Source organism: Pseudophryne corroboree (assembly GCF_028390025.1).
Source record: "Pseudophryne corroboree isolate aPseCor3 chromosome 7 unlocalized genomic scaffold, aPseCor3.hap2 SUPER_7_unloc_7, whole genome shotgun sequence".
In the NCBI taxonomy this organism is placed as follows: Eukaryota; Metazoa; Chordata; class Amphibia; order Anura; family Myobatrachidae; genus Pseudophryne; species Pseudophryne corroboree.
Genome location: NW_026967616.1, coordinates 513,102 through 537,673, shown reverse-complemented (window position 1 = coordinate 537,673; position 24,572 = coordinate 513,102). Strand labels below are relative to the sequence as shown.

Sequence of the window (24,572 nt, the reverse complement as noted above, 5' to 3'; positions counted from 1 at the left end):
TTACAGTGCCCAGCTGCTGCAAGAAATCAGCTTGAATGCTTCAGGGGCTGGGGCATAGCCCCACACCGAAGTAGGGTGGAGGTGTTTAATGCGAACTAGGGGTCATCCAAGCGCCGCAAAAGGCCGCCATGCCCTGCACGCCCCTTTTCTCTTTTCATATGCAGACAAGGGTTGAAGCCAACTTTGACCCACTGCTTGGATGACATCACCATATGCAAATCCATCTGCTGCAGGCCTTCCCCCAGGAATGCTTGCACTAGTTGTTGCATTTGGTTTGTTTTTTGGGGGTGCTTCAGTATTAGGCAGCCTTCTGCCCTCCCATGTTCATCTGAAAATATGTATTCTCCCTGCAGTTGTTGTCCCCAGATGAGAGTTCCCTTGTGCTGCCTCAGTTGAATCTCCTTTACTTGACAGAGATGTGCCTGAGCAGCGGCCCTCCCCAGCCATATCCCAAGTCATACTTATTTTGCATAGGAGATACCATGGTCATGAAGATTGTTCTCCCAGGGTGAGGTTCATTCATTGCATTCTGGGTATGCTGACCCCTATGATTTCCCCAAATGTGGGAAACTCGACTGCATTATTTGTGGTAGTGGGGGACTGTGTTTGTGCTTTCCTCTGGTCAGCTCTGGTAAAAGTCAGATTTCTTTGTCTCAGATTTTCCTCTAGCCTTGTTCTTCTTTCGAGAGTTCCCTTGTGCTGCCTCAGTTGGATCTACTTCACTTGACAGGGGGGTGCCCGAGCAGCGACCCTCCCCAGCTCTATCCCAAATCCTACTTACCTGCCAGGTGAGATACTATGATCATGAAGGTGCTTCTCCCAGGGCAAGTCTCACCCATTGCACTCTGGGTGTGCTGCTCCTGCGATTTCCCCAAATGTGGGAAACTTGACTGCATAATTTGTGTTTCCCCTGGTCGGCTCTCGTATAATTCAGATCTCTTTGTCTCAGGTCTCTCTCCAGCCTAGTTTGCTGTCTATTTCCACTTCTTTTTTCTTGAGCCGCTCCCTTCTATGCCCTTGCGCACTATCCTGACTTCTCCCGTCTGCTTAATTTGTGCCTTCCAACGCACAATGCGAACTACAGGTAGTGCTGCAGGGCCCACACCCTTTTACTTGCCTTACAGAGCAGCTCTGGAGCTGTTACAGTGCCTAGCTGCTGCAAGAAATCAGCTTGAATGCTTCAGGGGCTGGGGCATAGCCAACATGAGCCCCACACCGAAGGAGGGTGGAGGTGTTTAATGCGAACTAGGGGTCATCCAATCGCCGCAAAAGGCCGCCATGCCCTGCACGCCCCTTTTCTCTTTTCATATGCAGACGAGGGTTGAAGCCAACTTTGACCCACTGCTTGGATGACATCACCATATGCAAATCCATCTGCTGCAGCCTTCCCCCAGGAATGCTTGCACTAGTTGTTGCATTTGGTTTGTTGTTTGGGGGTGCTTCAGTATTAGGCAGCCTTCTGCCCTCCCATGTTCATCTGAAAATATGTGTTCTCCCTGCAGTTGTTGTCCCCAGATGAGAGTTCCCTTGTGCTGCCTCAGTTGAATCTTCTTTACTTGACAGAGATGTGCCTGAGCAGCGGCCCTCCCCAGCCCTATCCCAAATCATACTTATTTTGCATAGGAGATACCATGGTCATGAAGATTGTTCTCCCAGGGTGAGGTTCATTCATTGCATTCTGGGTATGCTGACCCCTGTGATTTCCCTAAATGTGGGAAACTCGACTGCATTATTTGTGGTAGTGGGGGACTGTGTTTGTGCTTTCCTCTGGTCAGCTCTGGTAAAAGTCAGATTTCTTTGTCTCAGATTTTCCTCTAGCCTTGTTCTTCTTTCGAGAGTTCCCTTGTGCTGCCTCAGTTGGATCTCCTTCACTTGACAGGGGGGTGCCCGAGCAGCGACCCTCCCCAGCTCTAGCCCAACTCCTACTTACCTGCCAGGTGAGATACTATGATCATGAAGTTGCTTCTCCCTGGGCAAGGATCACCCATTGCACTCTGGGTGTGCTGCCCCTGTGATTTCCCCAAATGTGGGAAACTTGACTGCGTAATTTGTGTTTCCCCTGGTCGGCTCTCATATAATTCAGATCTCTTTGTCTCAGGTCTCTCTCCAGCCTAGTTTGCTGTCTGTTTCCTCTTCTTTTTTCTTGAGCCCCTCCCTTCTATACCCTTGTGCACTATCCTGACTTCTCCTCCCGTCTGCTTACTTTGTGCCTTACAATGCACAATGCAAACTACAGGTAGTGCTGCAGGGCCCACGCCCTTTTACTTGCCTTACAGAGCAGCTCTGGAGCTGTTACAGTGCCCAGCTGCTGCAAGAAATCAGCTTGAATGCTTCAGGGGCTGGGGCATGGCCAACATGAGCCCCACACAGAAGGAGGGTGGGGGTATTTAATGCGAACTAGGGGTCATCCAAGCGCCGCAAAAGGCCGCTATGCCCTGCATACCCCTTTTCTCTTTTCATATGCAGATGAGGGTTCCAGCCAACTTTGGCCCACTGCTTGGATGACATCACCGTATGCAAATCCGTCTTCTGCAGACCTTCCCCCAGGAATGCTTGTACTAGTTGTTGCATTTGGTTTGTTGTTTGGGGGTGCTTCAGTATTAGGCAGCCTTCTGCCCTCCCAAGTTCATCTGAAAATATGTGTTCTCCCTGCAGTTGTTGTCCCCAGATGAGAGTTCCCTTGTGCTGCCTCAGTTGAATCTCCTTTACTTGACAGAGATGTGCCTGAGCAGCGGCCCTCCCCAGCCCTATCCCAAATCATACTTATTTTGCATAGGAGATACCATGGTCATGAAGATTGTTCTCCCAGGGTGAGGTTCATTCATTGCATTCTTGGTATGCTGACCCCTGTGATTTCCCCAAATGTGGAAACTTGACTGCATTATTTGTGGTAGTGAGTGACTGTGTTTGTGCTTTCCTCTGGTCAGCTCTGGTAAAAGTCAGATTTCTTTGTCTCAGATCTTCCTCTAGCCTTGTTCTTCTTTCGAGAGTTTCCTTGTGCTGCTTCAGTTGGATCTCCTTCACTTGACAGGGGGCTGCCCGAGCAGCGACCCTCCCCAGCTCTAGCCCAACTCCTACTTATCTGCCAGGTAAGATACTAAGATCATGAAGGTGCTTCTCCGAGGGAAAGGCTCACCCATTGCACTCTGGGTGTGCTGCTCCTGCGATTTCCCCAAATGTGGGAAACTTGACTGCATAATTTGTGTTTCCCCTGGTCGGCTCTCGTATAATTCAGATCTCTTTGTCTCTGGTCTCTCTCCAGCCTAGTTTGCTGTCTGCTTCCACTTCTCTTTTCTTGAGCCGCTCCCTTCTATGCCCTTGCGCACTATCCTGACTTCTCCCGTCTGCTTACTTTTTGCCTTCCAACGCACAATGCGAACTACAGGTAGTGCTGCTGGTCACACACACTTTTATTTGCCTTACAGAGCAGCTCTGGAGCTGTTACAGTGCCCAGCTGCTGCAAGAAATCAGCTTGAATGCTTCAGGGGCTGGGGCATAGCCAACATGAGCCCCACACCGAAGGAGGGTGGAGGTGTTTAATGCGAGCTAGGGGTCATCCAAGCGCCGCAAAAGGCTGCCATGCCCTGCACGCCCCTTTTCTCTTTTCATATGCAGACGAGGGTTGAAGCCAACTTTGACCCACTGCTTGGATGACATCACCATATGCAAATCCATCTGCTGCAGGCCTTCCCCCAGGAATGCTTGCACTAGTTGTTGCATTTTGTTTGTTGTTTTGGGGTGCTTCAGTATTAGGTAGCCTTCGGCCCTCCCATGTTCATCTGAAAATATGTGTTCTCCCTGCAGTTGTTGTCCCCAGATGAGAGTTCCCTTGTGCTGCCTCAGTTGAATCTCCTTTACTTGACAGAGATGTGCCTGAGCAGCGGCCCTCCCCAGCCCTATCCCAAATCATACTTATTTTGCATAGGAGATACCATGGTCATGAAGATTGTTCTCCCAGGGTGAGGTTCATTCATTGCATTCTGGGTTTGCTGACCCCTGTGATTTCCACAAATGTGGGAAACTCGACTGCATTATTTGTGGTAGTGGGGGACTGTGTTTGTGCTTTCCTCTGGTCAGCTCTGGTAAAAGTCAGATTTCTTTGTCTCAGATTTTCCTCTAGCCTTGTTCTTCTTTCGAGAGTTCCCTTGTGCTGCCTCAGTTGGATCTCCTTCACTTGACAGGGGGCTGCCCGAGCAGCGACCCTCCCCAGCTCTAGCCCAACTCCTACTTACCTGCCAGGTGAGATACTATGATCATGAAGTTGCTTCTCCCAGGGCAAGGATCACCCATTGCACTCTGGGTGTGCTGCCCCTGTGATTTCCCCAAATGTGGGAAACTTGACTGCGTAATTTGTGTTTCCCCTGGTCGGCTCTCATATAATTCAGATCTCTTTGTCTCAGGTCTCTCTCCAGCCTAGTTTGCTGTCTGTTTCCACTTCTTTTTTCTTGAGCCCCTCCCTTCTATACCCTTGTGCACTATCCTGACTTCTCCTCCCGTCTGCTTACTTTGTGCCTTACAATGCACAATGCAAACTACAGGTAGTGCTGCAGGGCCCACACCCTTTTACTTGCCTTACAGAGCAGCTCTGGAGCTTTTACAGTGCCCAGCTGCTGCAAGAAATCAGCTTGAATGCTTCAGGGGCTGGGGCATGGCCAACATGAGCCCCACACAGAAGGAGGGTGGGGGTATTTAATGCAAACTAGGGGTCATACAAGCGCGGCAAAAGGCCGCCATGCCCTGCATACCCCTTTTCTCTTTTCATATGCAGATGAGGGTTCCAGCCAACTTTGGCCCACTGCTTGGATGACATCACCGTATGCAAATCCGTCTTCTGCAGACCTTCCCCCAGGAATGCTTGCACTAGTTGTTGCATTTGGTTTGTTGTTTGGGGGTGCTTCAGTATTAGGCAGCCTTCTGCCCTCCCATGTTCATCTGAAAATATGTGTTCTCCCTGCAGTTGTTGTCCCCAGATGAGAGTTCCCTTGTGCTGCCTCAGTTGAATCTCCTTTACTTGACAGAGATGTGCCTGAGCAGCGGCCCTCCCCAGCCCTATCCCAAATCATACTTATTTTGCATAGGAGATACCATGGTCATGAAGATTGTTCTCCCAGGGTGAGGTTCATTCATTGCATTCTGGGTATGCTGACCCCTGTGATTTCCCCAAATGTGGGAAACTTGACAGCATTATTTGTGGTAGTGAGGGACTGTGTTTGTGCTTTCCACTGGTCAGCTCTGGTAAAAGTCAGATTTCTTTGTCTCATATCTTCCTCTAGCCTTGTTCTTCTTTCGAGAGTTCCCTTGTGCTGCCTCAGTTGGATCTCCTTCACTTGACAGGGGGGTGCCCGAGCAGCGACCCTCCCCAGCTCTAGCCCAACTCCTACTTACCTGCCAGGTGAGATACTATGATCATGAAGGTGCTTCTCCCTGGGCAAGGCTCACCCATTGCACTCTGGGTGTGCTGCTCCTGCGATTTCCCCAAATGTGGGAAACTTGACTGCATAATTTGTGTTTCCCCTGGTCGGCTCTCGTATAATTCAGATCTCTTTGTCTCACGTCTCTCTCCAGCCTAGTTTGCTGTCTGTTTCCACTTCTCTTTTCTTGAGCCGCTCCCTTCTATGCCCTTGCGCACTATCCCAGGATAATTATTGTAGCTCGTCTGCGGGTAACAGCTCTCAGATCCACTTCTAGAAAAAATGCAACAATGTAATTTGAGTGACAAACTGCAGAGATGAACCCTTTCTGTGACTGCTGCACAGGGATCACACAAACTCTATTCATAGGGCTGACTTCACTTAGGGGAGATGTTCTCGCCCCGCAAAGAAGTGCAAGTATATACCGCACTTACGGTACCATTGGATTTACAGATATTTTCTTGCAATACACTATGGGGGTCATTCTGAGTTGATTGCTCGCTAGCAGTTTTTAGCAGCCTTAAAACGGTGGAGTTAACATATCTCACGTGGAAGGTGGTCATGTTATTAGCCTTGGCTTCGGCTAGGCGAGTGTCGGAATTAGCGGCTTTGTCACATAAAAGCCCATATTTGGTGTTCCATGTGGATAGAGCGGAATTGCGGACCCATCCTCAATTCCTACCAAAAGTGGTCTCATCTTTTCATATGAACCAATCTATTGTGGTGCCTTTGGCTACGCGTGACTTGGAGGATTCCGAGTTACTTGATGTGGTCAGGGCTTTGAAAATTTACGTGGCCAGGACGGCTAGAGTCAGGAAAACTGAAGCGCTGTTTGTCCTGTATGCAACCAACAAGATTGGTGCCCCTGCTTCAAAGCAGGCTATTGCTCGCTGGATTTGTAACACGATTCAGCAAGCGCATTCTATGGCTGGATTGCAGTTACCGAAATCGGTCTAGGCCCATTCCACGAGGAAAGTGGGCTCTCCTTGGGCGGCTGCCCGAGGGGTCTCGGCACTACAGCTGTGTCGAGCTGCTACTTGGTCAGGTTCAAACACCTTTTCAAAATACTATAAGTTTGATACCCTGGCTGAGGAGGAACTCATGTTTGCTCAATCGGTGCTGCAGAGTCATCCGCACTCTCCCGCCCGTTTTGGAGCTTTGGTATAATCCCCATGGTCCTTACGGAGTCCCCAGCATCCTCTAGGACGTTAGAGAAAATAAGATTTTAAACCTACCGGTAAATCTTTTTCTCGTAGTCCGTAGAGGATGCTGGGCGCCCGTCCCAAGTGCGGACTACTTCTGCAATACTTGTATATAGTTATTGCTTCAATAAGGGTTATGTTATAGTTGCATCGGTCCTGCACTGATGCTACAGTATGTTGTTTTTTCATACTCATAACTGGGTAGTTTATCACAAGTTATACGGTGTGATTGGTGTGGCTGGTATGAATCTTGCCCTGGATTAACAAAATCCTTTCCTCATACTGTCAGTCTCCTCTGGGCACAGTTTCTCTAACTGTGGCATAGAGGCGCATAGAGGGAGGAGCCAGTGCACACCCAGAACTAAAGTCTTTCTTAAAGTGCCCATGTCTCCTGCGGAGCCCGTCTATCCCCATGGTCCTTACGGAGTCCCCAGCACCCTCTACGGACTACGAGAAAAAGATTTACCGGTAGGTTTAAAATCTTATTTTCTACTTTATTCTTTTCTATCCTAGTTTATTACGACCAACTCTCATCCAAGGAGTTTGATATTCTACTACCTGCATGCAATTTAAATTGCTTAAATTGTTTATATGGTTGATTTGTCCTTCACAACCCATAATCTGCAACTTGGATGTACTTGTGTCATTGAAAATCTTATAATAAAAATGTTTATATATTGAAAAAAAAAGTTATAAGACATATGCATTCAATATTTGAAGAAACAAAATAAAATAAAGCTATGTATTGGGTTTCACTAACAAGCACATTGGAAGACTTGACTACTGTTAAAAGACATGCATTACATGGTATAGAGCCACAAACCACAATGTAGTAAAATAAAAACAAACTTACATGTGCTAGAGCTGGGGAGGGTCGCTGCTCGGGCAGCCCCCTGTCAAGTGAAGGAGATCCAACTGAGGCAGCACAAGGGAACTCTCGAAAGAAAAACAAGGCTAGAGGAAGATCTGAGACAAAGAAATCTGACTTTTACCAGAGCTGACCAGAGGAAAGCACAAACACAGTCACTCACTACCACAAATAATGCAGTCAAGTTTCCCACATTTGGGGAAATCACAGGGGTCAGCATACCCAGAATGCAATGAATGAACCTCACCCTGAGAGAACAATCTTCATGACCATGGTATCGCCTATGCAAAATAAGTATGATTTGGGCTGGGGAGGGCCGCTGCTCAGGCACATCTCTGTCAAGTAAAGGAGATTCAACTGAGGCAGCACAAGGGAACTCTCATCTGGGGACAACAACTGCAGGGAGAACACATATTTTCAGATGAACATGGGAGGGCAGAAGGCTGCCTTATACTGCAGCACCCCCAAACAACAAACCAAATGCAACAACTAGTGCAAGCATTCCTGGGGGAAGGCTGCAGCAGATGGATTTGCATATGGTGATGTCATCCAAGCAGTGGGTCAAAGTTGGCTTCAACCCTCGTCTGCATATGAAAAGAGAAAAGGGGTATGCAGGGCATGGCGGCCTTTTGCGGCGCTTGGATGACCCCTAGTTTGCATTAAATACCCCCACCCTCCTTCTGTGTGGGGCTCATGTTGGCCATGCCCCAGCCCCTGAAGCATTCAAGCTGATTTCTTGCAGCAGCTGGGCACTGTAACAGCTCCAGAGCTGCTCTGTAAGGCAAGTAAAAGGGTGTGGGCCCTGCAGCACTACCTGTAGTTTGCATTGTGCATTGTAAGGCACAAAGTAAGCAGATGGGAGGAGAAGTCAGGATAGTGCACAAGGGTATAGAAGGGAGGGGCTCAAGAAAAAAGAAGTGGAAACAGACAGCAAACTAGGCTGGAGAGAGACCTGAGACAAAGAGATCTGAATTATATGAGAGCCGACCAGGGGAAACACAAATTACGCAGTCAAGTTTCCCACATTTGGGGAAATCACAGGGGCAGCACACCCAGAGTGCAATGGGTGATCCTTGCCCAGGGAGAAGCACATTCATGATCATAGTATCTTACCTAGCAGGTAAGAAGGAGTTGGGCTAGAGCTGGGGAGGGTCGCTGCTCGGACACCCCCCTGTCAAGTGAAGGAGATCCAACTGAGGCAGCACAAGGGAACTCTCGAAAGAAGAACAAGGCTAGAGGAAGATCTGAGACAAAGAAATCTGACTTTTACCAGAGCTGACCAGAGGAAAGCACAAACACAGTCCCCCACTACCACAAATAATGCTGTCAAGTTTACCACATTTGGGGAAATCACATGGGTCAGCATACCCAGAATGCAATGAATGAACCTCACCCTGGGAGAACAATCTTCATGACCATGGTATCTCCTATGCAAAATAAGTATGATTTGGGATAGGGCTGGGGAGGGCCGCTGCTCAGGCACATCTCTGTCAAGTAAAGGAGATTCAACTGAGGCAGCACAAGGGAACTCTCATCTGGGGACAACAACTGCAGGAGGTACACATATTTTCAGATGAACATGGGAGGGCAGAAGGCTGCCTAATACTGAAGCACCCCCAAACAACAAACCAAATGCTACAACTAGTGCAAGCATTCCTGGGGGAAGGCCTGCAGCAGATGGATTTGCATATGGTGATGTCATCCAAGCAGTGGGTCAAAGTTGGCTTCAACCCTCGTCTGCATATGAAAAGAGAAAATTGGCATGCAGGGCATGGCGGCCTTTTGCGGTGCTTGGATGACCCCTAGTTCGCATTAAACACCTCCACCCTCCTTCGGTGTGGGGCTCATGTTGGCTATGCCCCAGCCCCTGAAGCATTCAAGCTGATTTCTTGCAGCAGCTGGGCACTATAACAGCTCCAGAGCTGCTCTGTAAGGCAAGTAAAAGGGCGTGGGCCCTGCAGCACTACCTGTAGTTCGCATTGTGCGTTGGAAGGCACAAATTAAGCAGACGGGAGAAGTCAGGATAGTGCGCAAGGGCATAGAAGGGAGTGGCTCAAGAAAAGAGAAGTGGAAACAGACAACAAACTAGGCTGGAGAGAGACCTGAGACAAAGAGATCTGAATTATACGAGAGCCGACCAGGGGAAACACAAATTATGCAGTCAAGTGTCCAACATTTGGGGAAACCGCAGGAGCAGCACACCCAGAGTGCAATGGGTGAGCCTTGCCCTGGGAGAAGCAACTTCATGATCATAGTATCTCACCTGGCAGGTAAGTAGGAGTTGGGCTAGAGCTGGGGAGGGTCGCTGCTCGGGCACCCCCCTGTCAAGTGAAGGAGATCCAACTGAGGCAGCACAAGGGAACTCTCGAAAGAAGAACAAGGCTAGAGGAAGATCTGAGACAAAGAAATCTGACTTTTACCAGAGCTGACCAGAGGAAAGCACAAACACAGTCCCCAACTACCACAAATAATGCAGTCAAGTTTCCCACATTTGGGGAAATCACAGGGGTCAGCATACCCAGAATGCATTGACTGAATCTCACCCTGGGAGAACAATCTTCATGACCATGGTATCTCCTATGCAAAATAAGTATGATTTGGGATAGGGCTGGGGAGGGCCGCTGCTCAGGAACATCTCTGTCAAGTAAAGGAGATTCAACTGAGGCAGCACAAGGGAACTCTCAGCTTGGGACAACAACTCCAGGGAGAACACATATTTTCAGATGAACATGGGAGGGCAGAAGGTTGCCTAATACTGAAGCACCCCCAAACAACAAACCAAATGCAACAACTTGTGCAAGCATTCCTGGGGGAAGGCCTGCAGCAGATGGATTTGCATATGGTGATGTCATCCAAGCAGTGGGTCAAAGATGGCTTCAACCCTCGTCTGCATATGAAAAGAGAAAAGGGGCGTGCAGGGCATGGCAGCCTTTTGCGGTGCTTGGAAGACCCCTAGTTCGCATTAAACACCTCCACCCTCCTTCGGTGTGGGGCTCATATTGGCTATGCCCCAGCCCCTGAAGCATTCAAGCTGATTTCTTGCAGCAGCTGGGCACTGTAACAGCTCCAGAGCTGATCTGTAAGGCAAGTAAAAGGGTGTGGGCCCTGCAGCACTACCTGTAGTTCGCATTGTGCGTTGGAAGGCACAAATTAAGCAGACGGGAGAAGTCAGGATAGTGCGCAAGGGCATAGAAGGGAGTGGCTCAAGAAAAGAGAAGTGGAAACAGACAGCAAACTAGGCTGGAGAGAGACCTGAGACAAAGAGATCTGAATTATACGAGAGCCGACCAGGGGAAACACAAATTATGCAGTCAAGTTTCCCACATTTGGGGAAATCGCAGGAGCAGCACACCCAGAGTGCAATGGGTGAGCCTTGCCCTGGGAGAAGCACCTTCATGATCATAGTATCTCACCTGGCAGGTAAGTAAGATTTGGGATAGAGCTGGGGAGGGTCGCTGCTCGGGCACCCCCCTGTCAAGTGAAGGAGATCCAACCGAGGCAGCACAAGGAAACTCTCGAAAGAAGAACAAGGCTAGAGGAAGATCTGAGACAAATAAATCTGACTTTTACCAGAGCTGACCAGAGGAAAGAACAAACACAGTCCCCCACTACCACAAATAATGCAGTCGAGTTTCCCACATTTGGGGAAATCATAGGAGTCAGCATACCCAGAATGCAATGAATTAACCTCACCCTGGGAGAACAATCTTCATGACCATGGTATCTCCTATGCAAAATAAGTATGATTTGGGATAGGGCTGGGGAGGGCCGCTGCTCAGGCACATCTCTGTCAAGTAAAGGAGATTCAACTGAGGCAGCACAAGGGAACTCTCATCTGGGGACAACAACTGCAGGGAGAACACATATTTTCAGATGAACATGGTAGGGCAGAAGGCTGCCTAATACTGAAGCACCCCCAAACAACAAACCAAATGCAACAACTAGTGCAAGCATTCCTGGGGGAAGGCCTGCAGCAGATGGATTTGCATATGGTGATGTCATTCAAGCAGTGGGTCAAAGTTGGCTTCAACCCTCGTCTGCATATGAAAAGAGAAAAGGGGCGTGCAGGGCATGGCGGCCTTTTGCGGCGCTTGGATGACCCCTAGTTCGCATTAAACACCTCCACCCTCCTTCGATGTGGGGCTCATGTTGGCTATGCCCCAGCCCCTGAAGCATTCAAGCTGATTTCTTGCAGCAGCTGGGCACTGTAACAGCTCCAGAGCTGCTCTGTAAGGCAAGTAAAAGGGCGTGGGCCCTGCAGCACTACCTGTAGTTTGCATTGTGCGTTGGAAGGCACAAAGTAAGCAGACGGGAGAAGTCAGGATAGTGCGCAAGGGCATAGAAGGGAGCGGCTCAAGAAAAGAGAAGTGGAAACAGACAGCAAACTAGGCTGGAGAGAGACCTGAGACAAAGAGATCTGAATTATACGAGAGCCGACCAGGGGAAACACAAATTATGCAGTCAAGTTTCCCACATTTGGGGAAATCACAGGAGCAGCACACCCAGAGTGCAATGGGTGAGCCTTGCCCTGGGAGAAGCACCTTCATGATCATAGTATCTCACCTGGCAGATCAGTAGGAGTTGGGCTACAGCTGGGGAGGGTCGCTGCTCGGGCACCCCCCTGTCAAGTGAAGGAGATCCAACTGAGGCAGCACAAGGGAACTCTCGAAAGAAGAACAAGGCTAGAGGAAAATCTGAGACAAATAAATCTGACTTTTACCAGAGCTGACCAGAGGAAAGCACAAACACAGTCCCCCACTACCACAAATAATGCAGTCGAGTTTCCCACATTTGGGGAAATCACAGGGGTCAGCATACCCAGAATGCAATGAATGAACCTCACCCTGGGAGAACAATCTTCATGAAAATGGTATCTCCTATGCAAAATAAGTATGATTTGGGATAGGGCTGGGGAGGGCCGCTGCTCAGGCACATCTCTGTCAAGTAAAGGAGATTCAACTGAGGCAGCACAAGGGAACTCTCATCTGAGGACAACAACTGCAGGGAGAACACATATTTTCAGATGAACATGGTAGGGCAGAAGGCTGCCTAATACTGAAGCACCCCCAAACAACAAACCAAATGCAACAACTAGTGCAAGCATTCCCGGGGGAAGGCATGCAGCAGATGGATTTGCATATGGTGATGTCATCCAAGCAGTGGGTCAAAGTTGGCTTCAACCCTCGTCTGCATATGAAAAGAGAAAAGGGGCGTGCAGGGCATGGCGGCCTTTTGCGGCGCTTGGATGACCCCTAGTTCGCATTAAACACCTCCACCCTCCTTCGATGTGGGGCTCATGTTGGCTATGCCCCAGCCCCTGAAGCATTCAAGCTGATTTCTTGCAGCAGCTGGGCACTGTAACAGCTCCAGAGCTGCTCTGTAAGGCAAGTAAAAGGGCGTGGGCCCTGTAGCACTACCTGTAGTTTGCATTGTGCGTTGGAAGGCACAAAGTAAGCAGACGGGAGAAGTCAGGATAGTGCGCAAGGGCATAGAAGGGAGCGGCTCAAGAAAAGAGAAGTGGAAACAGACAGCAAACTAGGCTGGAGAGAGACCTGAGACAAAGAGATCTGAATTATACGAGAGCCGACCAGGGGAAACACAAATTATGCAGTCAAGTGTCCAACATTTGGGGAAACCGCAGGAGCAGCACACCCAGAGTGCAATGGGTGAGCCTTGCCCTGGGAGAAGCACCTTCATGATCATAGTATCTCACCTGGCAGGTAAGTAGGAGTTGGGCTAGAGCTGGGGAGGGTCGCTGCTCGGGCACCCCCCTGTCAAGTGAAGGAGATCCAACTGAGGCAGCACAAGGGAACTCTCGAAAGAAGAACAAGGCTAGAGGAAGATCTGAGACAAAGAAATCTGACTTTTACCAGAGCTGACCAGAGGAAAGCACAAACACAGTCCCTTACTACCACAAATAATGCAGTCCAGTTTCCCACATTTGGGGAAATCACAGGGATCAGCATACCCAGAATGCAATGAATGAACCTCACCCTGGCAGAACAATCTTCATGACCATGGTATCTCCTATGCAAAATAAGTATGATTTGGGATAGGGCTGGGGAGGGCCGCTGCTCAGGCACATCTCTGTCAAGAATTTATAAAGTCTATACATATATATAACCAAATGTCAATATATATATATAGAACCCAGCGCTCCTATCAAAACGTATCTATTTCACCAATTTGTTGCTTATATATTTGTTGCGCTCCCTTGATAACAAGTGTGATTATCTTTAAAATTTGGTTTATTATTGGTAGAACAGTACTACCTATGGGAGCAGCATTTTATAATATATGGTGAAAATTAATAGATGATCATGAAGGTGCTTCTCCCAGGGCAAGGCTCATCCATTGCACTCTGGGTGTGCTGCTCCTGCGATTTCCCCAAATGTGGGAAAGTTGACTGCATAATTTGTGTTTCCCCTGGTTGGCTCTCGTATAATTCAGATCTCTTTGTCTCAGGTCTCTCTCCAGCCTAGTTTGCTGTCTGTTTCCACTTCTCTTTTCTTGAGCCGCTCCCTTCTATGCCCTTGCGCACTATCTTGACTTCTCCCGTCTGCTTACTTTGTGCCTTCCAACGCACAATGTGAACTACAGGTAGTGCTGCAGGGCCCACACCCTTTTACTTGCCTTACAGAGCAGCTCTGGAGCTATTACAGTGCCCAGCTGCTGCAAGTAATCAGCTTGAATGCTTCAGGGGCTGGGGCATAGCCAACATGAGCCCAACACCGAAGTAGGGTGGAGGTGTTTAATGCGAACTAGGGGTCATCCAAGCGCCGCAAAAGGCCGCCATGCCCTGCACGCCCCTTTTCTCTTTTCATATGCAGACGAGGGTTGAAGCCAACTTTGACCCACTGCTTGGATGACATCACCATATGCAAATCCATCTGCTGCAGGCCTTCCCCCAGGAATGCTTGTACTAGTTGTTGCATTTGTTTTGTTGTTTGGGGGTGCTTCAGTATTAGGCAGCCTTCTGCCCTCCCATGTTCATCTGAAAATATGTGTTCTCCCTGCAGTTGTTGTCCCCAGATGAGAGTTCCCTTGTGCTGCCTCAGTTGAATCTCCTTTACTTGACAGAGATGTGCCTGAGCAGCGGCCCTCCCCAGCCCTATCCCAAATCATACTTATTTTGCATAGGAGATACCATGGTCATGAAGATTGTTCTCCCAGGGTGAGGTTCATACATTGCATTCTGGGTATGCTGACCCCTGTGATTTCCCCAAATGTGGGAAACTCGACTGCATTATTTGTGGTAGTGGGGGACTGTGTTTGTTCTTTCCTCTGGTCAGCTCTGGTAAAAGTCAGATTTATTTGTCTCAGATCTTCTTCTAGCCTTGTTCTTCTTTCGAGAGTTTCCTTGTGCTGCCTCGGTTGGATCTCCTTCACTTGACAGGGGGGTGCCCGAGCAGCGACCCTCCCCAGCTCTAGCCCAACTCCTACTTACCTGCCAGGTGAGATACTATGATCATGAAGGTGCTTCTCCCAGGGCAAGGCTCACCCATTGCACTCTGGGTGTGCTGCTCATGTGATTTCCCCAAATGTGGGAAACTTGACTGCATAATTTGTGTTTCCCCTGGTCGGCTCTCGTATAATTCAGATCTCTTTGTCTCAGGTCTCTCTCCAGCCTAGTTTGCTGTCTGTTTCCACTTCTCTTTTCTTGAGCCGCTCCCTTCTATGCCCTTGCGCACTATCCTGACTTCTCCCGTCTGCTTAATTTGTGCCTTCCAACGCACAATGCGAACTACAGGTAGTGCTGCAGGGCCCACACCCTTTTACTTGCCTTACAGAGCAGCTCTGGAGCTGTTACAGTGCCCAGCTGCTGCAAGAAATCAGCATGAATGCTTCAGGGGCTGGGGCATAGCCAACATGAGCCCCACACCGAAGGAGGGTGGAGGTGTTTAATGCGAACTAGTGGTCTTCCAAGCGCCGCAAAAGGCCGCCATGCCCTGCACGCCCCTTTTCTCTTTTCATATGCAGACGAGGGTTGAAGCCAACTTTGACTCACTGCTTGGATGACATCACCATATGCAAATCCATCTGCTGCAGGCCTTCCCCCAGGAATGCTTGCACTAGTTGTTGCATTTGGTTTGTTGTTTGGGGGTGCTTCAGTATTAGGCAGCCTTCTGCCCTCCCATGTTCATCTGAAAATATGTGTTCTCCCTGGAGTTGTTGTCCCCAGATGAGAGTTCCCTTGTGCTGCCTCAGTTGAATCTCCTTTACTTGACAGAGATGTGCCTGAGCAGCGGCCCTCCCCAGCCCTATCTCAAATCATACTTATTTTGCATAGGAGATACCATGGTCATGAAGATTGTTCTCCCAGGGTGAGGTTCATTCATTGCATTCTGGGTATGCTGACCCCTGTGATTTCCCCAAATGTGGGAAACTCGACTGCATTATTTGTGGTAGTGGGGGACTGTGTTTGTGCTTTCCTCTGGTCAGCTCTGGTAAAAGTCAGATTTATTTGTCTCAGATTTTCCTCTAGCCTTGTTCTTCTTTCGAGAGTTCCCTTGTGCTGCCTCAGTTGGATCTCCTTCACTTGACAGGGGGGTGCCCGAGCAGCGACCCTCCCCAGCTCTAGCCCAACTCCTACTTACCTGCCAGGTGAGATACTATGATCATGAAGGTGCTTCTCCCAGGGCAAGGCTCACCCATTGCACTCTGGGTGTGCTGCTCCTGTGATTTCCCCAAATGTGGGAAACTTGACTGCATAATTTGTGTTTCCCCTGGTCGGCTCTCGTATAATTCAGATCTCTTTGTCTCAGGTCTCTCTCCAGCCTAGTTTGCTGTCTGTTTCCACTTCTCTTTTCTTGAGCTGCTCCCTTCTATGCCCTTGCGCACTATCCTGACTTCTCCCGTCTGCTTACTTTGTGCCTTCCAACGCACAATGCAAACTACAGGTAGTGCTGCAGGGCCCACGCCCTTTTACTTGCCTTACAGAGTAGCTCTGGAGCTGTTACAGTGCCCAGCTGCTGCAAGAAATCAGCTTGAATGCTTCAGGGGCTGGGGCATAGCCAACATGAGCCCCACACCGAAGGAGGGTGGAGGTGCTTAATGCGAGCTAGGGGTCATCCAAGCGCCGCAAAAGGCCGCCATGCCCTGCACGCCCCTTTTCTCTTTTCATATGCAGACGAATCTCCTTTACTTGACAGAGATATGCCTGAGCAGCGGCCCTCCCCAGCCCTATCCCAAATCATACTTATTTTGCATAGGAGATACCATGGTCATGAAGATTTTTCTCCCAGGGTGAGGTTCATTCATTGCATTCTGGGTATGCTGACCCCTGTGATTTCCCCAAATGTGGGAAACTTGACTGCATTATTTGTGGTAGTGGGGGACTGTGTTTGTGCTTTCCTCTGGTCAGCTCTGGTAAAAGTCAAATTTCTTTGTCTCAGATCTTCCTCTAGCCTTGTTCCTCTTTCGAGAGTTCCCTTGTGCTGCCTCAGTTGGATCTCCTTCACTTGACAGGGGGGTGCCCGAGCAGCGACCCTCCCCAGCTCTAGCCCAACTCCTACTTACCTGCCAGGTGAGATACTATGATCATGAAGGTGCTTCTCCCAGGGCAAGGCTCACCCATTGCACTCTGGGTGTGCTGCTCCTGCGGTATGCCTGAGCAGCGGCCCTCCCCAGCCTATGCAAAATAAGTATGATTTGGGATAGGGCTGGGGAGGGCCGCTGCTCAGGCACATCTCTGTCAAGAATTTATAAAGTCTATACATATATATAACCAAATGTCAATATATATATATAGAACCCAGCGCTCCTTTCAAAACTTATCTATTTCACCAATTTGTTGCTTATTTAATCTTTATACATCTATTAATTTTCACCATATATTATAAAATGCTGCTCCCATAGGTAGTACTGTTCTACCAATAATAAACCAAATTTTAAAGATAATCACATTTGTTATAAAGGGAGCGCAAAAAATAAAATATACAAGCTCCTTATTTTTAAAAAATATATATAGACAGAAGAAACCCACATTCAATAAAATACAATGGAGTCAACATATATAGGCACCACTATCCATATCTAAATGTAATCAGGATCTATTTCATATTGCCCTTGATGACAACGGAATGTTTATTAAAGTGTCCAAAAAATCCTCCTGGATACAGCTGTTGTAATTTATTCGTTACTTTCCAATTGTAATTGATACATTAAATTCCTTCTTGTGGATGAACAGCAACAGTTGTAACCAACGCCTCTTATTTACTGCAGTTAAAGTTCATATGTAACTCACGTGAGTAATGAAAGAAAACAGGGGGAGAGCGCTGTGATGGTTGGTGAAACACAGCGGTATGCTACGACCCCCGTTAACCTTGGCTGGATCATATTGGCACTCGCGGTCGGGATATTTCTCCCTGCCGTGGGGTAGAGACCTCCTTTTGCTCGGTCTCAAATTGCTTTTTCCCCTTCACCGCTGTCTTTACATCAGACGTCCGCCGTGATGTAGCTCGTTCATGAACGGGCTTATATCTCAGCAATCAGAGTGTCCTGTAATCACCTTTCTTACGCGTTTCTCCGCTGTTATCCAAGAGCGGTTTCGTCAGAGGATACATCAGCAGCCTAGCAGGCTCTTTTTAAAATGCACCGGACCAATAGTATTACTAATTAGTTGATTGGATACATACATGTACTAATTGGATGCATACATGTAATGACTCACATATGGAACAACTTTCTAATTGCAATTGCACATATAAAGGCATTTCATAATATAAAAATAAGCAACATGGTGATTAAAAATAATAATAAAATAAGCAACAAGGTGGTTTAAAAAATAACAGAAAATATATAATCTATATACAGATTAACCTATAATCTTTCAATCAATACCTCATATCTATAATCACATATACATAATTCAGAGACTCAGCACTAAGGATCCCCATTTACTTATATAAAACTGTCAAAGTCAGAAAAATATCACTATGCACACTGCCATATCTGCACCTCATGCGAGCTCCCGCTGCGCGTGCAAGAGCTCTCCCGTGCGTGCGCATACTCGCAGTCGCGTGCACCCGCAGGCGCACGATATGCGGATTTACGGTAGAGTTTGTATGCGTCTAGCGGGCGACTCAATCGATATATATTTTAACCATATAATGTATTTTGTAGATTATGGTCCCTTTGATAGAATCTGAAAGTTTAGTTAATATAGCATGTTCATGGACAGAGAGATCCCTCTTTGTTTGATACGAAGGGTCAGACATGAGTCATACAGTGGTGTTTAGTATCCATCGGAAGAGTATTTAATTAGCAATATTCCGGTGTTGGTTTGAAGCAGATTAATCGCTCGTGCGAATAGTTATGGACATAAGAAGTTTATGTACTTTTACTATTATTTGCACTTACTTATCCATGCGGCGGGAAACCTAGTTTCCCACCCACCTGAGCAGTTGGAAATAGTCACAGCCCACCTGTATGAATCAACCTATAACCTTTTGTTATAATGCGAAGACGAATTCCTGTGTCCAATGAACAATGAGATTGTAGGGACCATTGAATTGTATTGTGTGTGTGGGGCATAAATAGACAAGCCGATCATATCCAGCTCTCACTCTTCAACGGTTCTCATTGCTGATAATCGGGAGCTGGATATCCAGAGGCGCATGCGATCGTTCCCCTTGGGCGTAAGTTTTTCTCCGCAATCATATTGTCTTTATTGGTATTGTGGGCCATATCTCTCTCTCTCTCTCCTCTCCTCTTTCTCTCATTTTTTTCCTTAAACGTACTTGTATTGTATTGTATTTCCTGTGTAGTTATCTGGTTAGTTAGTCTATGTTATATTGGTAGTGTATGACTTGTATTGTATTATTCTTTTGCAAGTATAACATTCATATAAGGCGTTAGACCCTAAGCCCGGCATTTGTGTATTTCTTAGGGTGTTAAGTATTCTCTGGTCTGTCGGAGACGCTCGAACAGCTTTAAGTTAATAAGGTAACATTGTGTTGCATCTACACCCCACCATTACACTAAGGTTTTTCCTGTATAATACATTGTTCATGGTTTACATGTAAAGGTTTAACATTGTGAGCGTCTGCGCCGCTGGTGATCTCCTCGTGGTCCCGAGCGTACGCTACGCTAAGCGATTGTTACGCAACGTGCGTACCCTTACGGTACTCCAGACGTCAATAGCGTACAGTGTTCTTAGGCCTCTTAAAGGGTTTTAAGTAAGATAAATATTTAGCTTTATCAATTGGCGGCTCGTCCGTCCTTCACATATCTGCACTAGGTAATTTCAGCAGACATTATCCATCAGCAAAGGGCGGGAGGTCATATTCCTCGTAGTGCTGTCTGGATAAGCGTCTGCTTCGCTTAGTAAAGGGTGCTGAGGGAATCCGGAACCGGAGGTAAGAACAACACGCTAGTGTCTTTTAAAACTGTTTATTTCTGTCTTGCGTACGCACGCACATATCTGCATTTCTTTTCATTTTCGTGTATTTTCATATATCACTCTTCTGTTTGCCATTTTATAATTGATAAACGTGCTAAGAGAGATTTGCCGCTATTTCATAGTTAAAGAGTAAAAGTAATACATTAAGGTGTAAATTGAAAAGCACGCACGCAGCTCTACCTAAAGATACAAGGAGAGATTGGTGTGGTGTTCGGTAGATGATCGAGGATCATCTACATTGATAAACGTGTAAAATTGTGTTACGGTGGATATTTGCTTTGTGTACACGTGTCTCTAACAAAGGGTGAGACTCGCGTACGCAACTCAAAGGCCGACGCACGCAGCGTATATTACGCAACGGAGCGTCCGGGTACGCCCACGTAACTCAAATCACACGCTAGTGTTATTGTAACAGGCGAAAAGGTGGCAACGCGATAAATAGCGCAAATCTATTTTAGTGTCCGAAATTTAGATTAACAGATCCTTCTCCAAATTTACAACACATCTGGTCTAAAGGAAAGAAAATTTCTGCGCAGAAATAGAAATAGAAACAAAAGTGTACATGTGGTGAGTGAGTGTTTGCATATATAAGTTTATACAATTTTTTGAGGTTGAACCACAAGAAGTCGAGTTCTCGCAGGGTACATACATGTAAGTGACGTGCATGGTGGCAAGGGAGGCATCCTTTGTTAAACATAAAATCTGAGCATTAGAGTATAGCAGACCAGGAGGTCTATTGTAGCACAGACCAGGAGGTCCGGAATTGACCAGGAGGTCCAGGTACAGCAGACAAGGAAGTCCGCTATAAATAGAGAAAAGAGCACAACCCAGGGGGTTGGTGCAGAACCCATATAGGCCATTAAAGCTCATGCTGAAGGAATTCGCAGCCGCAATTTTCGATTCCACTGGTCGCTCTGCACATAAGATTAGTTGCTTATGTGCAGACTGATTGTACCGCACGTAATTGTGTGCATTAGTTAATCTGACCAGTACCATTTGTGTACGAAACGGGTCATAAACACTATTTGTACATTCTGACGTGATTTGTGTAATTTTTTATTTTCTGAAGGGAAGTTCGCTGGTCACTCAGGAATTATCCAACAACCAACAGTTACTAGAAAGGGTTAATGCTCTGCGGATCACACTCACATGTTCCAGTAAACGAAGGTTCATAGGGGCCCTGGGTCGAGTACGCCAGCACTAGGGCAGTGTGTAGGTCGTATTGGTCGGCGTGGGCGAGTGAGTGAGGTACTCGGTAAACCGCCACCGTCAGCCTATCTTGAACATTTTGGTTTTTGTAAGGGTTCGCTGAAGACCCTGATTGAAGGTCAGAGGTGGTGAAAGCAACACCTACAGGTATGGGGGCCAATTGTTCAGGTAGGGGGCGATCAACCTCGGTTCGGGTTGATTCAGTAAACCGACCAATCGGGTCGGCAAGGTACGTAATGTGTGAAAAATACGGTTCACACACAGAGGTTTTATGTGATGAATGGGAGAGAATGACGGTACATGATGGGGAGAAGTTCCCAAGAGTAGGCAGCTTTAGCCCAGAAGTGTTACAAAATCTAAGGAGGAGGATATGTCTCATTAAATCAACAAAGAGACGGATTAAACATTATGATTATTTGCAGTTATGGCAACAGGAGGGTGAAATACAGAGAGGATTGGCTCAGGCGGCAAGATCTAACCCTATCAGGAAACTGATAGCCACGGCACCGCCGCCACCATACATATCAGGAGAGAAATCGGTTGCGGAGAATGACGCATTAGGGTGTAACAAACAAACACTTAGCAACTGTGTAAATGTTAATAAGTTAACCAATGCAAGTATTAACCCGTGCAAGTTGTACCCTGTTTTGAACTTTCCCCAGGAGTGTGATCAAGAGGACGAATCGGCAACAATATCGGCGCTCTCTCTAGCAGCCACCATATCAGAAACAACAGTAGGCACGGCCCAACCCTTAAGATTAGTAACAAAGGCCCCTAGCGGAGGGACAGGTGAGGTCGTATCAACAGGTAAGTACGGCACCATACACTATGCTGAAACCATTTCACCACAGGCTGTAGAATCTACACAGAATGATGTTATTAAACTTGCTCCCGTTAGGGTAATAGCAGTTCCAAATGGGAAAACGGACACTACAGGAGTCACTCCTATCAGGAACATTGCCATGTACAGCCCGTTTTCCCGAATGGAATTAAGAACCATAGTGTCTGAATTCCCTGACCCTAGGAAAGACTTAGTTGCTAGCCAGAAATACATCAGTGACCTAGGGAACACTTTAGAGCCCAATAACAAAGACTGGCAGGTATTGCTGAGGGCTTGTTTACCCTCCAATGTCGACTCAGCTCAATTTTTAGCTGACTGTGGATTGGATCAGGATGTACCTCTTACAGATGTGTACAACAAAGACAATGTAAAAAGGATAAGTTTACAGTTAAAGGAGTATTTTCCAGCTGTAGTTAAATGGAACAAGATTTTCTCCATTAAACAAAAGGAGTCAGAAACAGCTGCAGAGTATTTTCACAGGGCATTACTAGATATGGCAAAATACACAGGCATAGAGGACATTAAAACAAACATAAACCATCGAGAAGTAGCAGTATCTGTACTAATGGATGGTTTAAAAGAGGCATTAAAGACAAGGGTACAGACCACGCAACCATGTTGGCGAGGTCTGTCGGTGGCTACTTTGAGAGAGGCAGCTGTGGATCACGATCGGAATATCACCAGACACAGGGAATTACAAGGTGATAAGTTAATGGCCGTAAGTATACAGGCCCTGACCACAAGGCAGCCTTTGTATAAATCACCAAACCCTGTGGGTAAGTCGAATGTGGTAACCTGTTATTTCTGTCATAGAGAGGGACACTTTGCACGAGACTGTAAATCGAGAAACATACAAAAGTCTTTTCAACCCCCTAGACAACGACACGACACACGACATTGGGAGCAGGGTCCGCAGAAACGGAGTTATGAGCCACATGCAGGGGAAACAAAAAGATACCCCCCGAACAGAGACTGGCAAGCCTCTGGCAGTTCCCAGTTAACCCCTTCACAAGTAGTTGCTGCCAGCGGGATTCAGGGAGGTCACCATACCCAATAGGGGTGTGGCCATACCTGTAATCTGCAGCCAGTAAAATTGATTGCAAGTCTTGGTAGTGAACCCGAAATTGCAATTGATGTAGCTGGTAAAACATTAAACTTTCTTGTAGATACGGGGGCGGCCAAATCAGTGATAAATTCGACAGTGGGCATGAGAACCACTGGTAAGACAATTCCAGCCATGGGAGTAACGGGAGTAGTCCAGCATTACCCTGCTAGCAAACCAGCCGAGATTACAATAGGGCCTTTACATACCAAGCATTCCTTTTTGCTGGCTGCATCGGCACCGACAAATCTCTTGGGAAGAGACTTATTGTGTAAAATGGGGTGCGTCATTTATTGTACTCCTGAAGGTGTATTCTTGGACATACCTGAGAATCACGCTCAGGAAGTGCGAGACATGTTAGACTCCCCATCAAAATTAATGTCACATACCATTATGACAAATAGGACTCCATCCCAAGTAGAAGAAATGCCATCCCAGATACCAGAGTCACTGTGGACTAAAGACGGACAAGACACTAGATTGATGGCAAACGTAGCTCCAGTAGTTGTGCAAGTAAAAGATGGTAGGATAGCTCCAAAAATCCCACAATACCCTCTGAAGCCAGAGGTGGAGTTAGGAGTATACCCAGTAATAGAGCGCTTGCTACAACAGGGCATCCTGGTAAGAACATCCAGCACAGCCAATAGTCCCATCTTCCCTGTGAAAAAGAGTGGGGGGAGGGGTTACCGGCTAGTGCAGGATTTAAGGGGGATTAACAAAATAGTTGAGAGTCAGTTCCCCGTAGTGCCAAATCCAGCTGTCATCCTTATGCAAATCCCTCCCACTGCGAAATTTTTCACTGTTATTGACCTCTGCTCCGCTTTCTTTTCGGTACCTCTGCACCCTGACAGCCAATATTTGTTTGCATTTACATACAGAGGAGTCCAATACACATGGACTCGATTACCACAAGGTTTCATAGACAGTCCAAGTATATTTTCCCAGGCTTTGCATGATTGTTTACAGTCTTTCCAACCAGAGAGTGGATCAATATTGATACAGTACGTGGGTGATTTACTACTGTGTTCAGATTCATTGGAAGCATCCCTGAAGGATACGAAACAGCTCCTGTTTCATCTTTCAGACACAGGACACAAGGTTTCCAAAGACAAGTTGCAATTATGCCAAACTAAAGTAAAATATTTGGGACACTGTCTAACACAAGGACTGAGACACCTGACCGCTGATAGAATTCAAGCAATTAGAGACATGACTCTGACTCAAACCCAGCAACAGATCAGAACGTTTTTAGGAATGTGTGGGTATTGCCGTAACTGGATCCCAGGATTTTCCATTCTAGCATTACCTTTGCAGGAGATGGTCTCCTCAAACAAGCCTGATCGGATTTCGCACACAGACGAGTCCGAGATGGCATTTGAGAGACTTAAACAGTGCCTAACGCAGGCACCAGCATTAGGTATGCCAGACTATGGGAAACCCTTTGAGCTGTACGGAACAGAAAGTGCTGGTTGCGCAGCAGGCGTCCTAACCCAAAAGCACGGTGATGCCAGCAGGCCGGTAGCATACTACAGCGCT

General features: G+C 47.3%; 23 non-coding genes and 3 pseudogenes across 23 annotated transcripts; 15 read left to right on the top strand and 11 right to left on the bottom strand.

Moving 5' to 3' along the window:
* Positions 1 to 457: 457 nt before the first annotated feature.
* On the top strand, positions 458 to 621 carry LOC134987136 (U1 spliceosomal RNA). The gene has a single exon (XR_010192859.1). It is a non-coding gene; the product is annotated as a U1 spliceosomal RNA (small nuclear RNA).
* Positions 622 to 773: 152 nt separating this feature from the next.
* On the top strand, positions 774 to 936 carry LOC134987107 (U1 spliceosomal RNA). Its single transcript, XR_010192833.1, has one exon. It is a non-coding gene; the product is annotated as a U1 spliceosomal RNA (small nuclear RNA).
* Positions 937 to 1,606: 670 nt separating this feature from the next.
* Positions 1,607 to 1,770, top strand: LOC134987137 (U1 spliceosomal RNA). Its single transcript, XR_010192860.1, has one exon. It is a non-coding gene; the product is annotated as a U1 spliceosomal RNA (small nuclear RNA).
* Positions 1,771 to 1,922: 152 nt separating this feature from the next.
* LOC134987126 (U1 spliceosomal RNA) lies at positions 1,923 to 2,064 on the top strand (annotated as a pseudogene).
* A 695-nt stretch (positions 2,065 to 2,759) lies between these two features.
* Positions 2,760 to 2,922, top strand: LOC134987089 (U1 spliceosomal RNA). Its single transcript, XR_010192816.1, has one exon. It is a non-coding gene; the product is annotated as a U1 spliceosomal RNA (small nuclear RNA).
* A 152-nt stretch (positions 2,923 to 3,074) lies between these two features.
* LOC134987130 (U1 spliceosomal RNA) lies at positions 3,075 to 3,237 on the top strand. Its single transcript, XR_010192854.1, has one exon. It is a non-coding gene; the product is annotated as a U1 spliceosomal RNA (small nuclear RNA).
* A 671-nt stretch (positions 3,238 to 3,908) lies between these two features.
* LOC134987146 (U1 spliceosomal RNA) lies at positions 3,909 to 4,072 on the top strand. The gene has a single exon (XR_010192869.1). It is a non-coding gene; the product is annotated as a U1 spliceosomal RNA (small nuclear RNA).
* Positions 4,073 to 4,224: 152 nt separating this feature from the next.
* Positions 4,225 to 4,366, top strand: LOC134987119 (U1 spliceosomal RNA; annotated as a pseudogene).
* A 695-nt stretch (positions 4,367 to 5,061) lies between these two features.
* LOC134987162 (U1 spliceosomal RNA) lies at positions 5,062 to 5,225 on the top strand. The gene has a single exon (XR_010192886.1). It is a non-coding gene; the product is annotated as a U1 spliceosomal RNA (small nuclear RNA).
* Positions 5,226 to 5,377: 152 nt separating this feature from the next.
* Positions 5,378 to 5,540, top strand: LOC134987096 (U1 spliceosomal RNA). The gene has a single exon (XR_010192822.1). It is a non-coding gene; the product is annotated as a U1 spliceosomal RNA (small nuclear RNA).
* A 2,075-nt stretch (positions 5,541 to 7,615) lies between these two features.
* LOC134987088 (U1 spliceosomal RNA) lies at positions 7,616 to 7,779 on the bottom strand. The gene has a single exon (XR_010192814.1). It is a non-coding gene; the product is annotated as a U1 spliceosomal RNA (small nuclear RNA).
* A 688-nt stretch (positions 7,780 to 8,467) lies between these two features.
* LOC134987131 (U1 spliceosomal RNA) lies at positions 8,468 to 8,609 on the bottom strand (annotated as a pseudogene).
* A 152-nt stretch (positions 8,610 to 8,761) lies between these two features.
* LOC134987161 (U1 spliceosomal RNA) lies at positions 8,762 to 8,925 on the bottom strand. The gene has a single exon (XR_010192885.1). It is a non-coding gene; the product is annotated as a U1 spliceosomal RNA (small nuclear RNA).
* Positions 8,926 to 9,596: 671 nt separating this feature from the next.
* LOC134987122 (U1 spliceosomal RNA) lies at positions 9,597 to 9,759 on the bottom strand. Its single transcript, XR_010192848.1, has one exon. It is a non-coding gene; the product is annotated as a U1 spliceosomal RNA (small nuclear RNA).
* A 152-nt stretch (positions 9,760 to 9,911) lies between these two features.
* On the bottom strand, positions 9,912 to 10,075 carry LOC134987163 (U1 spliceosomal RNA). Its single transcript, XR_010192887.1, has one exon. It is a non-coding gene; the product is annotated as a U1 spliceosomal RNA (small nuclear RNA).
* A 671-nt stretch (positions 10,076 to 10,746) lies between these two features.
* On the bottom strand, positions 10,747 to 10,909 carry LOC134987095 (U1 spliceosomal RNA). Its single transcript, XR_010192821.1, has one exon. It is a non-coding gene; the product is annotated as a U1 spliceosomal RNA (small nuclear RNA).
* Positions 10,910 to 11,061: 152 nt separating this feature from the next.
* On the bottom strand, positions 11,062 to 11,225 carry LOC134987150 (U1 spliceosomal RNA). The gene has a single exon (XR_010192874.1). It is a non-coding gene; the product is annotated as a U1 spliceosomal RNA (small nuclear RNA).
* Positions 11,226 to 11,896: 671 nt separating this feature from the next.
* On the bottom strand, positions 11,897 to 12,059 carry LOC134987112 (U1 spliceosomal RNA). Its single transcript, XR_010192839.1, has one exon. It is a non-coding gene; the product is annotated as a U1 spliceosomal RNA (small nuclear RNA).
* A 152-nt stretch (positions 12,060 to 12,211) lies between these two features.
* LOC134987143 (U1 spliceosomal RNA) lies at positions 12,212 to 12,375 on the bottom strand. Its single transcript, XR_010192867.1, has one exon. It is a non-coding gene; the product is annotated as a U1 spliceosomal RNA (small nuclear RNA).
* Positions 12,376 to 13,046: 671 nt separating this feature from the next.
* LOC134987114 (U1 spliceosomal RNA) lies at positions 13,047 to 13,209 on the bottom strand. Its single transcript, XR_010192841.1, has one exon. It is a non-coding gene; the product is annotated as a U1 spliceosomal RNA (small nuclear RNA).
* A 152-nt stretch (positions 13,210 to 13,361) lies between these two features.
* Positions 13,362 to 13,525, bottom strand: LOC134987091 (U1 spliceosomal RNA). The gene has a single exon (XR_010192818.1). It is a non-coding gene; the product is annotated as a U1 spliceosomal RNA (small nuclear RNA).
* A 1,079-nt stretch (positions 13,526 to 14,604) lies between these two features.
* LOC134987140 (U1 spliceosomal RNA) lies at positions 14,605 to 14,768 on the top strand. The gene has a single exon (XR_010192864.1). It is a non-coding gene; the product is annotated as a U1 spliceosomal RNA (small nuclear RNA).
* Positions 14,769 to 14,920: 152 nt separating this feature from the next.
* On the top strand, positions 14,921 to 15,083 carry LOC134987111 (U1 spliceosomal RNA). Its single transcript, XR_010192838.1, has one exon. It is a non-coding gene; the product is annotated as a U1 spliceosomal RNA (small nuclear RNA).
* Positions 15,084 to 15,754: 671 nt separating this feature from the next.
* On the top strand, positions 15,755 to 15,918 carry LOC134987134 (U1 spliceosomal RNA). Its single transcript, XR_010192857.1, has one exon. It is a non-coding gene; the product is annotated as a U1 spliceosomal RNA (small nuclear RNA).
* A 152-nt stretch (positions 15,919 to 16,070) lies between these two features.
* LOC134987099 (U1 spliceosomal RNA) lies at positions 16,071 to 16,233 on the top strand. The gene has a single exon (XR_010192825.1). It is a non-coding gene; the product is annotated as a U1 spliceosomal RNA (small nuclear RNA).
* A 443-nt stretch (positions 16,234 to 16,676) lies between these two features.
* LOC134987147 (U1 spliceosomal RNA) lies at positions 16,677 to 16,840 on the top strand. Its single transcript, XR_010192870.1, has one exon. It is a non-coding gene; the product is annotated as a U1 spliceosomal RNA (small nuclear RNA).
* The last annotated feature ends 7,732 nt before the right edge of the window (positions 16,841 to 24,572 follow it).